This window comes from Zalophus californianus, chromosome 4 (genome assembly GCF_009762305.2).
Source record: "Zalophus californianus isolate mZalCal1 chromosome 4, mZalCal1.pri.v2, whole genome shotgun sequence".
NCBI lineage: Eukaryota > Metazoa > Chordata > Mammalia > Carnivora > Otariidae > Zalophus > Zalophus californianus.
Genome location: NC_045598.1, coordinates 144,044,876 through 144,063,944, shown reverse-complemented (window position 1 = coordinate 144,063,944; position 19,069 = coordinate 144,044,876). Strand labels below are relative to the sequence as shown.

Here is a 19,069-nt window from a genome sequence, read left to right as displayed (position 1 = left end):
AGTTTGAAGCTATACTTTTAGCCTTAGCGCTTTTTTCTAATTTGGATTTGGATGTCAGGACCTAAAGTCAGTCCTCTAATTTTTCATTGCTTAAGAATTTTTAAGCATACTATCACTATTTTCAAAGTTGCTGATATATACATGGGGCGCCTGGGTGGCTCAGTCGGTTAAATGTCTGCCTCCAGCTCAGGTCATGGTCCCAGAGTCCTGCAATGGAGCCCAGCATCAGGCTCCTTGCTCAGTAGGGAGCATGCTTCTCCCTTTCCCTCTGCTGCTCCCCCTGCTTATGCTCTCTCTCTCTCTGTCAAATAAATAAATAAAATCTGAAAAAAAAAAAAAGAAATGCCAAGCATGTTAGGATAAATTTCATAAAAATAAGATCAAAGATAGAATTCAGTGGCACATCCGTGTAATTTTTTTCCAAAAAAAGCATAAAAAATTAATCAATATTCTTTTAAGAAACAATTCAGTTAGGAAGAACCCATATAATAATATCAGCCATTATTTTATTATGTAGCCCACCAGAAGATCATAAATTGCCTAGTATAGCTAATATTCAGCTAAAATTTAACAATATTTACAATATTATATTAATTTGCCGATTAAATAACTATTTAAAAATAAAATCAGATTATTTTGGCATGATTAATTTTTGGAGAAATTTCGTTTTAAAGTATTTACCAAATGTTTACAAACCAGCTGTTTAATATGATATTCTAGATATTTCTCTTAAGAAATCAGATTTGCTCACAGGTTTGTGGTTTCTGAAATCAATCCTTTGTCTTTTTTTAAAAATTTACCCTGCTCAGGATGCCTGGGTGGCTCAGTCAGTTAAGCGTCTGCCTTTGGTTCAGGTCGTGATTCCAGGGTCCTGGGATCAAGTCCCATATCAGGCTCCTTGCTCAGAGGGGAGCCTGCTTCCCTCTCTGCCTGCCACATCCCCTGCTTGTGCTCTCTCTCTTTCTCTCTGACAAATAAATAAAATCTTAAAAAAAAAATTACCCTGCTCTAAAAGTCTTGGTTTATCAGCAATTTAATTTTTATAAAAATAACTATTAATTTTAGTACATCCTTATTTTTCTGTTTATGGTGCTTGTTCTAGGCTTTCCTGTTTGGTGACCAATCTCTTTAATGGAAAAGGCTAAAACACAAAGGAGACTGATAAGAATTTTCTGATGTATTAACATTACTCCATTTCCCATGAGCAAGAATCCCATCCTATCCTTGTTCATTTTGCTGTAAACATGGCAGAGTAGACAGAATCCTCCTTTTGAATACTTCAAAGAAACTATGTCCTTAAGAATCACTTTTAACACTTGTTTCACGGCACTCACATTCACAGCATTTAAGTCAATCTCTTGTGTTAAGAAGACTATTTTCAGAGTTGTCCTGAGAAATGCAAATTTTGTATATTTTTTTGTGATATATGTCCTATAATTAGACCATTTCCTAAACTGTGCTATGTGGGTCGTTAGTGTTCTGAAAGATATTAGATATGTTATTTGGAGAAAATTAAAGCTTCTGTATATAAATATAGCTAGGAAATACCCACTCTATAACTTTTCTCTTGATGCCTCATTGTATAGTAGATAATGCATTACTATTAATAAGGACGATAAATCCTGCAGCAAAGGAAATTCTTTAATTTTATGTGATACAGAGTTTCATAGAATTACTTGAGCACAAAACATTTTCCAAAACACCTCTTAACATCCATTCAAAGGAATACATTTGAGAAAACATTGAATTAAATCATTAGCACTCAGGACTTCACTATGAATGACTTCATCATATGAGTCAGAATGACACAGAGATGCTCTCTAGATCCCCTTTCACAGAAAGATTTCTGGCCCACTGTGGGGAATGGATTCAATACACTGCCTCCAGGGGGCGCGTGGGTGGCTCAGCAGGTTAAGCGTCTGCCTCGGCTCAGGTCGTGATCTCAGGGTCCTGAAATCCAGTTCCGCATTGGACTCCCTGCTGAACATGGAGTCTGCCTCTCCCTCTCCCTCTGACCCTCCCCCCTGCTTGTGTGTGCTTTCTCTCTCAAATAAATAAATAAAATAAGATAAAAAATACACTGCCTCCTGCTAACAGTTCTAGGAGTAGCAGCATACTAGTTTACATCTCTTAGAGGAGACTGCATGTGGTGACTGAATAAGGTAGGGGTATAAGGCTCTCGTCATTTAGGCTCAACGTAGCACAGATCTGCTGAGCAATATTTGCTCCAGGGCTTCCTACAGGGTTGGCCAAGACTTTGTTCAGTCTTACTTTCTTTTTTTTCTTTCTTTCTTTTTTTTTTTTTTAGTTCTTTGTTTGTCTTTTTTGTCCAGTCTTCATTTCAATTCAACTTCTTTCTCTGCCTCATCATACTTCCTCTCCCTTATCTCTCTGGTATTAATCACACATCTTGTACCCCTAACTCTATTTTAGCATCTGCTTCTTGAAAAATTCTGTGATAGCTGGAAAGCAAAGATTAAAAAAAAATATGCTTTCAGTCAGTTTTCTTTGGATGGATATATTTTAGTGAGAGCTGAGGGGAGAAGGAAATCCATAGTGCAGAGGCAGTGTTAGAACAAAGCAGCCTGAAGAGATGCACTCCCATGTGGACTTGACACATGGATGGGGAGACCACAGATTATGGATGTGTCAAGGCATAAACAGTAAGGAGAAGTAAGGAAAATGAATGATTCCAAGGACAAATATAGTTGTAATTTAGTTGCATTCTTCTGGTTGACTTAATGATAGGTTTAAGCTTGCAGTGTTTCTCTGGACTCAGGGCCAAGGGCAAAGCCAACCTTAATTTTAAATAAGACTATGAATTAGGGTTTGGGCCAGATTGTTAGGCTATTTCATTATCTTGCCTAATTTCAAACCTCTGCTGAAATTAGCTTCATGGCTAGCTGCAGGAAGTGGTGATGCTGATTCAGCAGAAATATTTTTGGACTGAGATTTACATGAAGACAGATCAACTAGTCGATTCAGGGGAAAATAAAATAGCCTTGAACTAATTGTTGGGATAAATGGAATCAATTCATTGAGCCATTTAAGCAAGAAAGCAATTCCAAAATCTGGCCCAATTGAGCAAATATTCTATGAAGCTATTGTCAAAATAAATATACACAAAATTATACCTAAAACAGAAATAAAATGTTACTTTGGCTATTACATGTTGAATTAATCTCTAAATTCAGTGCTCAAGTACACCATACTCCTATAGACCAGTGTTTCATTGTATCCTGTTTGCCAACACTCTCTCCTTGACCCCTTCACAGAGAGTTTTCTCAAAGAGATGTGTCTCTTTGAGAAATGTGTCATTTGAGATATTTGAGAACACATAACTACATTTTCAATCAAGCTCATTTCTCAAGAAAAGGGGATTTTTTTTCTTTTTAAAAAATTTTTATTTATTTAATTTAAATTCAATTAGCCAATATATAATCATCATTAGTTTTTGATGTAATGTTCAATGATTCATTAGTTGCAGATAACACCCACTGTTCATCTTATCATATGGGGATGTTTTATCTCTTTGATTCAGATACTTAGACAGTGAATATATTTTATAGGTCCAGAAAATAAACTATGCCTCACTTCAAAAACTAGGATTATGATTTTAAAATTAGTAGTCTCATTCATATTGTCTGAGTGAAGTTTATTCCCTTACAGCTAGCTAATAGATATGAATCAACTTGAAAGAGCAGGTTTTCTCTCAGCTGTGGAATATAGAGATGGTATCTCTTTCTAGAGCAGAAGGCAGGCATACTTAGTGGGTCTAGGTGCAGATTCATAATGCTCAGTATTTCTGGTAGTCAAGGAAGGACTGAAACTTCAGCTACCACCACAAAAAAAGGAAGGCCAGCACCTTATTTGTCATGTTGGATATTAGAGATAGTATGTGGGATTTTACTTTGTTCTTTATATTGGCTATCTCATAAATCAACATTTGTTGGCTAAGGTCCAAATAAATACTTTGGGTTGAAAGATGTCCAGCAGGCCCTGGAATGTTCTCTAACTTTAGGGCCCCATAACCATAATGGACTTTTTGAACTAAAATTCTCTATGATTGTTTTGTAGATTGGAACCTTTGGCAAGGGAAGGTAGACTCAGGAATTCATAGTTATTGCCTCTCTGAAATGGCTATTAGACATGTACGATCTGAAAGGGAGCTATTAAACTGCTACTGAGCTCTTGTCAAAACTAAAAACCTGCTTCATAGAGGCTTTGTGACTCTTTGGTGTAATATTCCCATTTTGAGGTGGGTCAACTTAGACTCAGTGACTAACAAGTAGAAAAATCTCAACAAACTTCACTGGTCAAGTGGAAATTGTATACTCAGTAACACAGAAGGCTTGGCCCCAGTGGCATATTTACTTTATCTGAAAAAAAATGACAGCTATCCCTTTGGAAGAAAATTTGTCCTTCACTCTGCCACCTAAAGCTAGGCATCTGACTCAGTGGAGTCCTTTATTCACAGAGATTCCCCTAATTCTTAAGCTTGGTTCACTGATGGTTTGACTAAGCTAAAACTTGAAGATGTAAACTGGGTTAGTATAACTGTTCCACCTTAGTGTCAGCTATGCAGAACCAAAGTTGGACATGATTGTTTCACTCATTGGTAAACCTTAACTGTTCTTATAGCTCTGGCCAATGCTTTCCTTGATGAGCCTCATTACATTTTTAATGGCCTTTTATTTTTTTTTTAAGCTTCATTTATTTCTTCTCTGATGCTCTTCCTTTTTTTTAATTTAATTTTATTATGTTATGTTAATCACCATACATTACATCACTAGTTTTTGATGTAGTGTTCCATGATTCATTGTTTGCATTATAACACCCAGTGCTCCACGCAGAATGTGCCCTCTTTAATACCCATCACCAGGCTAACCCATCCCCCACACCCCTCCCCTCTAGAACCCTCAGTTTGTTTTTCAGAGTCCATCGTCTCTCATGATTCGTCTCCCCCTCCGACTTACTCCCCTTCATTCTTCCCCTCCTGCTATCTTCTTCTTCTTTTTTTTTTTTCTTAACATATATTGCATTATTTGTTTCAGAGGTACAGATCTGTGATTCAACAGACTTGTACAGTTCACAGCGCTCACCATAGCACATACCCTCCCCAATGTCTATCACCCAGCCACCCCATCCCTCCCACCCCCCACCACTCCAGCAACCCTCAGTTTGTTTCCTGAGATTAAGAATTCCTCATATCAGTGAGGTCATATGATTTAATGGCCTTTTTAATCTTGACAATAGCCTAGCTGTTTGATCTGCCCCTAGGAAAACAAAAGACTCCTCTTCCTCCTCCTCTGCTTCCTCCCTCTCTTCCTCCTCCTTCTCCTCATTTTCCTTCCCCATCCTTTCCTCCTCTTCCTCCTTCTTCCTCTTTTTATTTTACAAGAGTCATTCAACAGTGGGCTGGTATTTGAGTCAAGGTATTTTATTGATCTTCTGTACCTCTTAGCATCCATAGGCATCTGGTTTTGCCTAGTCTCTGGTGTTGAAAAAGCCTATTCAAAAATAAAAAAAACTTCTAAATCTACTTGCCTGCCTACTTTAGTAAGGCAGTTTTTTTATTCATTGAATACAGTTGTCCCCAGAAAGTTACATAGGGAGTTACATAGACCTATTTTTTAAATGTAAGATTCCATCTAGACCATTCCTGGGCATAATTCTTTCTTTTCCCTAAACAGCAACTCCAGGCCAGTCTGGTTGCTACAGTGGATACAGTCAAATGGGCCCTAGAGAATTAAAAATAATTATTGTTTAGCCACCTGAATTCTCTTCTTGAATCAGCATGGTCTTTGATCATAAGGATAATGGCAGTTGGTTGAGTACACTGGATACCAATAGTAACCTACACCAGATCTTTCAGTAGTAGCCTACATGGCCAAATGGTGGACATAATATCTCTGTAAGTTTTTTATAAACTTTGTCCTTCTTGGATATAAGGTCTGGATTCAATTAAGAAATGGTTGAAGAAAAATGAATTTACAGCTGCCAGAATGGGACACAACAAATTTTAGGGGGTAGAAGGAGAAAACAATCACAGTGGTACCTGGGGAAGGAAAACCTCAGACTCCATGAAGTATGATGATGGAGGGACATTAATGATCTTTGTCTTTCAGAATCATGAACATTTCTCATTAAGGAAAACATTCTGATATGGCTCCCATAAACTGATGTATCAAACACCTTAAATTTAACTGATTGTTGTCATCTCCTGCCAGACAACTCTGACCATGATTTGATTAGTACTCTCCTTAATTTTACTTAGAAGCCAATCAGAAACTGCAGAGCCTGGTTTCTGCTTTTGTACCTTCCATGTAAAAATAGCTGTCAGTTCTTCCAGGTATCTTCCTAACCTCCATGACCACATAATTATTTCTTATTCCCTTGGTAGACAAATACCTTCTGCTTGGTGGTATGAACAAACAGAAAAGATGGATTGGTTCCCCTAAGGAAGTTCCACCCAAAAAGTTTTAGTCATAATTATTTGAACTGAAATGAGAACTTGAAGAAATATCAGCTCACTGGGAGGCTACAATAAAGGCACTGTCAACTCAGGCCCCCTGCTGATATAAGTTTCACTTGGGGTCCTGATGACTGTAAAAGCCTGTTTTTCCAGGGACACCATGTACACCCCTGATGTTGTACTTCTTGTCATTATCCTGCCTTCCTCCCCAAATTATAGTGATTTATAGCTTAGCAAAGATTATGAGGGACTTTCAAGTTTTGAAGAAATACCAGTAGATTATGTGACTCTCAGGAGACTATAGCGGTCTCTTCAAATGAGGCTACCTTTTACTCAGGGGAGCTTCCAAAGGGATAATTGACTTCATTAAGTATACAGAGATAGTCAATCCTACAATGGAAGTTTTTCAATTAGAAACAATATCAAAATTGTTTTTTACTTTAGCTGAAATAATACAACTTTGGCCATGAGAGACGCTTGCATCAGTATCAAGTCACTGTCCTAAGGACTTTTTATGGATTATAAAATCCCCCTAGGCATTCTTGCATGGCAAGACAGAGTTGGTATAATTACTAATACATAGTTCTGTACTTGGATTAATGCCTTAGGGAAAATGAAAAGATCAATACAGGAAATTAAGAGGAAAGCCATCTGGATATTTAAGACAGACTCTGATGGTATATGGGACTTGTTCAGCTGGTTGAGTACAAGAGCTTGATGTCAGTACTGCAGGTTGGACTTACTCTTACTTGGAGTCCTGTTGGTGGAATTCTTAATTAAATGTGTTATATGAGAAAAATGACACAAATTGTTCTCATATTAATCATATTAATTTGTCAACCATATTAATCCAAGTGGCTGATGGAGTAGGAAAATTCACCAGAAGCCATGATGGTATAAAAGATGCATAAAGATGAGGGGTTGATTTTGTTGGGAGACATGGGTCTTTCATATAGACCATTTACATTTCTGTTCATGTTGTGAACAGAAGTACTGACAGCTATTATTCCTGATTGTATTTTCAAAGATGTTTGTATAGTAAACAGCCCTGGGAGATAGATAGTGCTTTCCTCTGAAGCAAGGGACTAGTTTGCTTACAGCCTTGGAAGAGAGAGTTTCATTCTGTACCAAAGAACAACATGCTTGCTGCCTGTTATAAAATATTTAGTTCCCTAAGCTCATGATTCCTTTCCTGTAATATGTATTACCTTGTCCTCTTTAGGGTGACTCTCTGGGAATTGTGGCTTGAGGACATGGCATAAGTAAATATATTAAATTACAAGTTTAAATTTGTTTGGGGACCAAATGATTCAATTACATTTGCATTTTTCAGTGAATTTTACTATATTTGTTTCATGATAAATTTGAAGTCACTTTTCACACTCAGTACCTCCTCTCCGCCATCAAAATTCTGACAATACAGTGCTTATCTTTTTTCTCCAGTGGCTCTATATACGTGTGTGTATACACACACATATCCATACACACATCTAATAAAAAGGACTTGTAGTAGCATGGAAAAAGTGATATGTTGGTAGTTAAAAAAGAAGGTTTTGTGTTACTTATCAGTTGCCCAATTTCAAAATCCTCCTTAACCTTTTTGGTGTAATGTTGGTCTGTTCTACTCTTCTCATAGGGTTATTGTAGAGATCAAATTAGATAATGTATATAAAAGGATCTGAGGTATCTAAAGTGTTTAAAAATGTAAAGGAGTATTTTGACTAATAAAAGGGACTTAATTTTTTGTCTCATAGTTAATTTGGGAAAATTTTTCAGAAAGTTACCTATTCTTCTCTTGACTTTGGGATACTTTCTGAAATCAATTTTATAAAGATTATTTTTACCTGTTGCTTTCTGTATTGTTCCATTTGTTTTAACAGTGTAAAACTGTTACTACTACTTACTACTTTTTTCCATCAGGTAGTGTTTTCGAAGATTTAAAAAAAAAAATTACTTAAATTTTATATTTTTAGAAAAAAAATCACTTAAAGTGGGTAATATTTACCCACTTCCAAATTATAAATAAAAATGAAGAATACATAATCTGTTACCTTCAAGACAATGTCATCTATCCTAATAGTCATAAGTTTAGAATTAATTAATATATGAATATTTTACAGTTATATTCAAAGAAGTAGTTTAATGCATTTACAATTTAAAGTAGAACAGATTATTTATTGAAAACATAAAAAATCATTTGTTTTCATTTTCCAGATTTAAAATGAAATGCAACTATACAACTGCTTCCTGTAATTTTTACTAATTTCAAATGAAGCTTCAATACACTGAACTTTGTGCTTTTGCAAATGTACAGATAAATGATTGCAAGTTAGACATATTGATTTGAATAACCTTGATTGGTTTTCTTCAGGCCACTCAATATTGATCACTTGTTTTTTCTTGATAGAAAACTAATGAGATTGCAGTGATTATATAACCTAGAGAAAGTATCTTCGGTGGGAAAAAAGGAAAGGAAATCTTCATTTATAATAATAATTAAGCATGTCAGTTATAAAGAAATAAATCCAAGTAAAAATATATTTAAAAATGGTCAATTGTATATAAAAGCAGTAATATTTTGAATTGTTTATTTTGGATAACAGAAACATTTGAGATATTCTTACTCTATAAATGAGATAATATGGTTTCACCCTGCTCCAATATGAGGAGCAGGTTGAGCTTCACCTAAGAGCAATTGTAAATTATTCAAATGTTGTCACCTCAATAGTTAATATTTTTATTTTTTTGTTATAATAAATTTGTCAGATAGATATTATCCTCTTTTTATAGAAATAAACTCAGGTAACATGGCTCATTTGCAGTCACCCAGCCAAAACTTCTTATATTTCTGACCCAGAAGTCAAAGATAAATTTAGATCACCCTTCCTTCATACTGTATCTTTCTTTATATTACACTATGCAGCCTATTATATCTAAAATAGTTTTTCTTCTCATGCCTTATCAGATACTTGCCAAAAACTAAATTCTCACTATACATTGTAAGGAAGAAGGAAATTTAAAAGCATATAATTAATACTCTCAATCATGATCATAAGCACTGGAATGTAATGGAATGAATTCCATTTTCCATGCTCTGACTATTGAGAGCATAGCTTAGTTATCAAAAAGAGCTGGCTAAATATTAAGGTTGCAAAAAAAAAAAAGATTATAGAAGTTTCATGTTCCTAGGTTTTTCTTTTTCTTTTTTTTAAGATTTTATTTATTTGACAGGAGAAAGAGAGTACAAGCAGGAAGGAGAAGCAGGCTCCCCGCTCAGCAGGGAGACCGATGTGGGGCTTGATCCCAGGATCCTGGTATCATGACCTGAGCCAAAGGCAGACGCTTAACCGTCTGAGCCACCCAGGCGCCCTGGTTTTTCTTTTTCTTATGTCAGTTATCAATTATCTATTTGTGACTGCCATTGATCAATAGTTCATCTCTGAACAAAAATGGTATTACAATCAAATTTAGCTATTTATTCACTAATTAATTTATTCATTAGTCACACACTATTCTTGGTGTGGGACAATTAATGGTAGACAATGGTTCCTGTGGGAGAAACAGATATTAATTATTGAACAGCATGGTTTTTTGAGAGCATGTAAGAGCATGTAATGAGGTGAAAAAACTATTTAGGTACATCTTACATAATGCTGAAGTTTGAACCAGATATGAAAGAAAATGAGATCTTATGTAAGTGGTGGTAGTGAGGAAAAACTTTCCAGGAATATGACACATCATATGTAAAGACTATGGCAGGGAGTAACAGATGTCCAGTAACTGAAGAAGGTCCATGTGAGAGATCCCAGAGGGTACATGCGGGAGCATGACATGAGATATTAAGTATGTTGAGCTTCACCTAAGAACAATTATAAATTATTCAAATGTTTTGAATATGGGAAGAGTGCAAACATCAGGAGAAGTTCAGATTTGTGTTTCAAAAACATCACTTTAGTTGAAGTGTAAGAATTGATAGAGGTTGATATTAAGAAACAAGTCAGAGATGCCTATAATATTTGAAGCTGAAATATCTTTTGAAAGGAGAAGTCTACCTTTCTAATTATACTCTGCTTAATTCAATATTTCAAAAGTATTTGTAGCTTCAGAGTGTAGACACAGCGTATAAATCTGCACTTAATATATCAAGTCTTACTGAGAAAATAACCCCCTAGAAATAATAAATAGTTATAGTATATTATATACATTGATATATTTTGAAGAAGTACTATATATATTTACTTTATCTTATCTTTAGTGGCATAGCTATAGTAGAAAATATTTCAACCCAATAATTGATAAGCTATCTAGTAAAGGAAGTAGTATTTTTGGTAGCAGAGCTATGAATAATGTAAGTCACAGTGTTAGTAGGTAAAGGGCATTGTTGGAAGGAAGCACCATATTTAGGTTTTGAAGATTCTGAAAGCTCTTGACATGACATAGACAATCAATGAATGAAGAAGAGGATGAGCCTTAGGTTGTACTATCAGCAAATACACTAAACTAAGTAGAAAAATAAATGTATTCAGTGGCTCTGTTTTCTATCTGAATGGTGACAAGGAACAGATTTAACTAAATAATTTTTTATGTCCTTTGGATATAGACACTGGAAAATAAAAAGTACAATTTGTTAGAGATGTAGAAGGCACTGAAACACATAAAAAGTAGTTTACATTAGATTATAATGACAGTGGTGAGCCAAAGGATGCTCAGGAGGAAGATAACTTGCCAATACTGCCAGATGTGGAAAAAAAAAAAACAAAAAAAACTATTCTGCTAAAGAATTAAATTAAGTAAGCTGTCAAATAATTTACCCTGGTAAGTGAGAAAAATTGGTTTCCATTGATCAGTCAATTCATAGTTCCTAAAAGTTTAATTAGGAATAATGAAGAAGAATTGAACTTACTATTTAAAAGTCCATTTTGTGGGGCACCTGGCTAGCTCAGTTGGTAGGGAATGCAACTCTTGATCTTGAGGTCATGAATTCAAGTCCCACACTGGGCATAGAGTTTACATAAAAAACAAAAGAATGAATTATTGAAAAGAAATAAAAGTCCATTTTTCAAAAGTTTTTATTGTATTTGCCCTATTTTTTTTTTATTCCAAAGTTCACAATGTCTTGATGGTAATTTTCACTTTGCTGACTTGTTGCAAATTAGTTGTCAGCCCTCTAAGCATTGACATCTATCTATCTATCTATCTATCTATCTATCTATCTATCTATCCATTGCTTGTAACTGAGACATGTTACAAGACTTTTTCCTTGAATTAGCCTTCTCTCTCTTAGAAGGAAATCCCACTCTCTTGTTTCTGTGTCAAGAGACCTTGATTAGCTATAATCCTGGCCCACTGCTAAACTGCTTCATTCTGTCCTCTTCTCTTGAATGCCAGTGGCATTTTTGAGAACAGAAACTGGAAGGTGCAGATCAGACTCATTTCTGCTCTCCTAACTCTTGACAGCTACCTAGATAGAGCAACCAGTTATGGTCTGCTCGGTTCTGTCCTCACATATTGTATTTTACAGAAGTAACTCAGCATGGGGAAGCCTGGATTTTTCCATTTTAACCTCCACTTTGTTCATTATTCTGACAAATACTGAAGTTTAGAATCAGGAGATCTATTATGGCTACACACATAAGCTGCAATTGGTAATGTGAATATGAGCTTTATTATTAATATAGGTGATTGTTTCACCTCCCTCTAGATGGAGTAACTCCTGGGCTACCATTTTTGCTTCAATTTTAATAATAGAGTTTCAGTTTTAGGTTTACAAACAAATTGAGCAGATAATACAGAGAATTCCCATATGGCCCCTATACATGGTTTAATCTGTTATTAATATCTTACATTATTATGGTAATACATTATAATTAATGAACCAATATGGATATATTTATATTTTAAAAGTCTATAATTTATTCAGATTTCCTTGGTTTTTACCTAAGGTCCTTTTCCCATTCCAAGATCTCATCCCGGATACCCCATTATATTTAGTTGTCAGTTCTCTTTAGCTTCTTCTTGACTGACAGTTTCTTTAACTTTCTTTATTTTAGATGAACTTGCAGTTTTGAGGAGTGCAGTTTCTTGTGATTAGACTGGGATTATGGATTTGAGGAAGGTAGATCACAGAGGTAAAGTGTTAATTTTATTACATCCTATCAAGGTTATATACTATCAACATGATTTATGACTGTTGATGCCAACTGTGGTCACCAGGCTGAAGTAGGGCTTGTCATGTTTCTCCACTTTTCCTCATTTAAGGGAGAATTTTAAATATCAATGTATTTTTTGAATAGGAATATTTTAACATATTTCTAGGGTGACTGAAAGAAGCAAGTGGTGAAGGTGAGAAAGGAAAAGGATAACAAGGTTGCACATTTCAGAGGAAATGGAGGGGTTTCTGGGCAATGACACAAGTAGATAGGATTACTGTGGCTTGCAACAGGGCACATCTTCCTCTGAGACTATAAAGAAAGAAGCTAGGAATTGTGAACCTATAGTTATGTTTGAGCATGTCTCATATGTTTATTTTAATATGAGACAGTTTATGTTGTTTGTTTGGTTTGGTTTTGCTTGGCTGAGTGAAAGGAAATGGCTAAGATTACCACATAGGAAAACAGAAAATTTATCCAACTAGAAATTAGTGGAGAGACCACCAAGTAACATTTGAAGGTCTATTTGAGGTTGGAAACTACCAGTTTTTTCAGATTATGCAATCTTATCCAGATAATGCAACAGACCATTGGTTTGAACCACAGTTGGGAATTGGCAAGATCAAATGTAGTGAAAGGTCATGGGGGAGGATATGAGGTTCTGATGTAGAGCTGAGCTATCTAAAAAAGAAAAAAAAAAGTAATTGAAAGCATGAAGAAGGAACTAGAAGACCATGAGATTTAAAAAGAGGTAATGAATTTCCTATGTTTGAAATTTGAATTCAGTTGAATGATTGAAAGGTGGATAAAAGAAGGCTGTTGTGATCAGATAAATTTCAAATTTCAGTATGTGGAAGATAGTGTGAAATTCTTCATCCATTTTGTGGCCATACAAAAAGTCTACCAAAATAGAGAGATGGTAAAAGAAAAAAAAAATCAAATTACAGAATCTAACCCTTTAGCTATCTCTGATGGTGACACTCATTCAGATTGATATCCCAATGATGGTAACTTAGGAAGTTGAGAAGAAACTGGGTCTGGTACAACAATCTTTTTAAATTATCAAGTTGTGAATCTAAAGTTAATAGATAATTGTCACAAGCATAAGAAGAGAGAAATATACTTAGATTTTGTGGGAGGAATATTAGTTGGCAGGCACTGTGGAAACAGAGGGATGTTAAAATATGCCAAACTTTCTTTATGATGATGTAAATAATAGACAAAGGAGTGTCCCACTTTTAAAAGGAAAGCAAATGGAGTTGAGAAAGGTAGTTTTTAGCTAATGAGACAATATAGTGCATTAGAAGGAGATATATATTTTAACACAAATCTAGGTCATAAAAATTCATAGAGAATGTGATAATTTATGTATTTTGGTCTTATTATCAGTTTAGATTTAGTATACTAGAATATGATTTCTTCTTCCAAGATATTGAGCAATAAATTATAAAAAATGGTAGTGAAAGTTTTGATGCTGAGATGATACATTATGGCATAGGGGGAGTGATACAGAAGCAGAAGAAACAAAGGCAAAGGAACACAGAATTAGTATAAAGGGCTATGGCTCTAAGTTCCATGAACATACTATTCATCAGTGGGCTGCATATGAGGAAGATTGGAAAGAGTTCTACTTCTGAGTGTGAGTTCTGCCTCTAGGAAACCAGCCCTGAGTCTACTAAGCACTTGAACTACTTGCATTTACTGACACTAGATTTCAATCAATATTCTGGAGTGTGAAGAAATGTTTTAAAATATTTTTCTGTCTTTCAGAGAAGATGTCCAATATGAGTTAATTTGCTTTTTATAATAGTGAAACATAATGAAACATTTTAACTTCTACCCATCCTGATATAACTTTATTTGGAAATCTCATTTGTTAAAAATTTCTCTCCACAAAATGAAACAAACATACTCTATTTCCCATGTAAAGAGATGTAACAAATGACTATACAAGCATTTCTGGCATTATTTATTTAATATTTAAATAAAATTCTTTTAAAGGTCCAGATCACTAGAGATTTTAGAGTTTTGTTAAACTAGGATCTTCAAAATAGTTTCCCAAGTATTTATGGTGGTATCTATTTCTTCTTCTAAGGCTTGGCATTTTTTTGCACCAGGAAGTATGTAAAATGAAGACAGGAATTTCATTGTGTAGATCATTCTAATTGAAATGCTAAATATAAGGTTTTGCAAATGTGTAATTGAACATCTGGAGTTTTCAAGATGCCTCTTTCTACTTTCAGTAGACAGTCATACTACTCTCATTAGCAATGCTTCAACAAATTATTTGGTGAGTTTTAGCACTGGAACCACAAAACACATTTACAAATTAAATTCTCCGTAAAATTTATAAAATGATAAAAATTGAAACACAGAAACAAGAGAAAATTGGATTTTAACCCATATTTTCATATAGCTAACACCTTTTGGAACTCTCCATGATGAAGTTTTCATCCTTGTATTACCTATCTGTTTAAGAGGGCCTATAGGCTAGAAGCCAAGATCAAATATTGGTAGGTTTGGTTTCTTCTGAGGCCTCTCTCCTTGGCTTTCAGGTGGCCACCTCCTTGCTGTGACCTCACATGGCCTTTCCTTGTCCATGAGCATCCTATGTGTCTCTGTATGCTCCCAAATTTCCTCTTATAAGGATGCCAGAATGGATCAGGCCCACCATAATGGTCTCATTTTAACTTAAATGCCTCTTTAAAAATTCTATCTCAAAATACAGCCATAATCTGAAGTACCGGTGGTTAGAGATTCAACATATAAATTTTGGAGGGGATACCCCTCCAAACACCCCCCACACACATATACATGCCTTATGTCATGCCTATCAAGAAATATTATCATCCAGTATCTTATAAATGAATAAAAGAATTGTGAAGCTATGTACATATTTATTTACTGCATTTTTATTTGGGCTTTGTTGAAATTTAAAATTAGCTCAAGTAAAAAGTCCCAAATCTTTGATCAAAATACACAAAACAAATATTCATTGGCAAAGCAGTTTATATCAGCATATCAAATTTTGCAGAATATGTCATTACTAAGACCAAGTTCACTTACTATGGTTGACTCTTTATTGAAGAGTTTTTCTAAATAAAGGGAGGGGAGTAGAGAATTACATGAATTTGATCAGTATAATGACTTTTTTAGAAAAAATAATTTTAGACTGTTTGCAGAAATTTTTATAGTTGAGTTTTCTAATATTAAGATACTATCTTTCCTAATATGTCTTGGATATGAGCACAAAAATATTTTGCCAAAATACTTTTCATTCTGTTACTCCTTAGGGAATAAGCCTTCAATAAACCTTAGCTACCTCTAGAATATGTCAAACCACTTTAGCAAGTGCTCAAAGACCTTAAAGATGAAACAGCAAACTAGTTTTCTCATCTCATTTCCATGTACTTTTTTGAAAGAATTCTCTGTTTTACTCAGATTAATCAGTTATCTCTCATTTCTTTAAACCATTGTTCTGTACTCTTTCTTATCTATATATAGATCAACTGACAAAATGAGTAAAATAAGGGGGAGAAAAGAAGAACAACTAAACAATCAATCTGTAATTAACTTAGGGTTATGATCATGTAATCTTAATTACTTGATATTTTTGTAAACAATGAAAATGTATTTTATTTTTTTAATTTATTTCTTTAAATTTTATTTATTTATTTGACAGAGAGACACAGCGAGAGAGGGAACACAAGCAGGTGGAGTTGGAGAGAGAGAGAAGCAGGCTTCCCTCTAAGCAGGGAGCCCGATGCGGGGCTCAGTCCCAAGACCCTAGGATCATGACCTGAGCCGAAGGCAGATGCTTAACGATGAGTCACCCAGGCACCCCTGAAAATGTATTTTAAAAACAGGGATTAAAATACAAACCACTTATGGGTACCTGGGTGGCTCAGTTGGTTAAGCGACTGCCTTTGGCTCAGGTCATGATCCTGGAGTCCCAGGATCGAGTCCCGCATCGGGCTCCCTGCTCGGCAGGGAGTCTGCTTCTCCCTCTGACCCTCTTCCCTCTCGTGCTCTCTATCTCTCATTCTCTCTCTCTCAAATAAATAAATAAAATCTTTAAAAAAAAATACAAACCACTTATGATGCAGATATTTCATTTATGGATATATAGCCAAAGAAATGTAATTTCATGTGCACCAAAAGTCACAAACAGAGGTTTTCATAGCATTATTTGTATTATCCCACATCTGGAAACAACTCCAAAAGCCATCATTAGGACCACAACTGGAGAATTTAACGATAGGAATACTATACAGTAATTAAAAATGTACAAACTTTTGTTATAACTAATGATATGAAAAATTCTCACAAAAATAACTGAGTAAAAAGAGCTGCATGAAATAGAATATACACTGTATGAAGCAAGTTATATAAAGTTCAAAAATAGGCAACATGAGTTTATGGTTTATTAGAATAATGGTGACCTCTGAGTTGAGGATATGAAAAATGCTACTGTGTGCAAGTAATGTTCTAGCTCTTTGGTGATGTTCGTGTACATTATGATTTATTCACTCTTCTATATGTATGCTATAATAAAAATCACCTGAGGGCATGTACACACACATAGCAATATAAACTGACTACTGAATAACATGGTAGATTTAATGGAAACATTGCCCTCAATTCCCTCCAGAAACCCTTATAAAGGAATTTTTTAATAGGCAGAAAAACACAAAGACAAAGAGGAGAATACACAGTAGCCATCCACTTTTAGAAGACAGAAAACAGATCAATGAAGGATAAGTAATTTATCAGATTTTAAAAAGTTATAAACTAAAAACAGCGTAGCAAACCAGAAAGCTAAATGACACTAAAGACCCACTGACCTAGTAGAAGTTATATTCCAGATCCTTCCATGCTCTGCTCATCTGGATGGGTGGCTTATCTTAACCTATCCGGGATGAAGTATACAGGTTATTCTCAGGAGACTGCCAAAGAGAGAACTTGCATATTGAAGGATACGAGTTACAGTGGAGGCTGGATGTGCTATATTGAAAACAGGGAGATTAAGTGATTGTTTACATACTGAACATTGAGATCTTTTCTTTCTTACTATATCTGGCTCAAAGATTACTAGCAGCCAAATTAAACCCTGCAGGTAGACAATTGGGGAAAACCTCACTGGGGTATCTGAAAGCCCAAAGAAAAGAACTGAAGATACACAACAAAAGTTCCTTGAAAACATGCCTCAACTATGTTATCCTACTGTAAAGCAGTCAACAAAGCTCCACCACACATATTGAGCTAATCCTTTTTTAGCCCATGATATTAATGGAGAGTAACTATATAAAGGATAGTAGGTAATAAAAAGATAGAGGCTAAAAGTTAAAACAAACATAATCAGTTATATAGAGAAAATAGAGAATATGAAAGAAGAATGAACAAAATTAAACAATATTCTGAGCAGTACGGTAGGACTGCTTTATCTTAAGATAAAAAGAAAACACTTTTAAATAGGTCATTCAGAGAATTTAGAAGAACCCTTTAATATTACAAATATGATAGCATACACAAACATATCAGTGGAAGTGTTGAAGTTAAAATTGAGCAGCTTTAAGAAAAAAGAAGAAAATGAAAAAAAAGAGAAAAGTACAGTAAAATTACAGTACTATTCCAGGTGATCCAATATCAAAATAATAGTAGTTTCAGAACAAAAATAGAATAGGGAAAAAGAAAGAGATCACATCATCAACAAAAAGATTTAAGAATATTTTCCAGGACTGATGCATCCCGAATTCTCAGCAAAATGGAAAATAGAAGACCCTCAACAAGACACATTATCATAATATTATTAGGAACAAGAAGAAAATCCCCAAAGTTTGTAACAAGGGAAGAATCGGGAATCAAAATAGGATTAGAATCTCTCAACACAAGTCTGAGAAGTAGATGGCAGCAGAGAAATGCTTTCCAAATCCTGAGAGATATATTCAATCTAGAATTCTGTAGCTAGAAAAACTAACATTTGATTGTGAGATATACCTCATAATTTGTAGACTTACAAGGTCTAAAACTTTTTTATTACTTACCTCTATTCTTGGTAAAGAATTGGAGTATATACTCCAACAAAATAAGAGAGCAAACTAACAAAAAGATGCCCTGCATTGGGCTCCCTGCTTTTCCCTCTGCCCCACCCTGCCACTCGTGCTCATGTGCGGTCTCTCTCTCTCAAGTAAATAAAATCTTAAGAAAAAACCCAACAACAAAACAAAACAAAACCCTTTCTAGCAGCGGAGAGAAGAGACTGATCCTCCAGAGGTAGCAGGACTCAGCCAGTATTATGCCTTTTGTATGCAAACTAACCAATTCAGAGCTCTTCCTCTACATCTGGCCTATACGCCCCAGGAGGCAATATTTCTCTGCCATAATCATCCCAGGGCCAGGTACCAGGTAACCAGGTACCAGATAACCCCTATAGCTTAGAGTCTGC

The 19,069-nt window shown here is 35.0% G+C and overlaps 2 long non-coding RNA genes across 2 annotated transcripts in view; one reads left to right on the top strand and one right to left on the bottom strand.

Moving 5' to 3' along the window:
- Positions 1-19,069, top strand: part of LOC113910949 — a 204,191-nt gene that overhangs the window by 70,060 nt on the left and 115,062 nt on the right. The window contains exon 2 of the long non-coding RNA XR_003516333.1: positions 12,526-12,603. This is a non-coding gene — a long non-coding RNA (uncharacterized LOC113910949). The remainder of the gene's footprint in view (positions 1-12,525; positions 12,604-19,069) is intronic.
- LOC113910953 overlaps positions 1-19,069 on the bottom strand; it is a 113,142-nt gene that overhangs the window by 47,066 nt on the left and 47,007 nt on the right. The gene's annotated exons all lie outside the window — the stretch shown is intronic.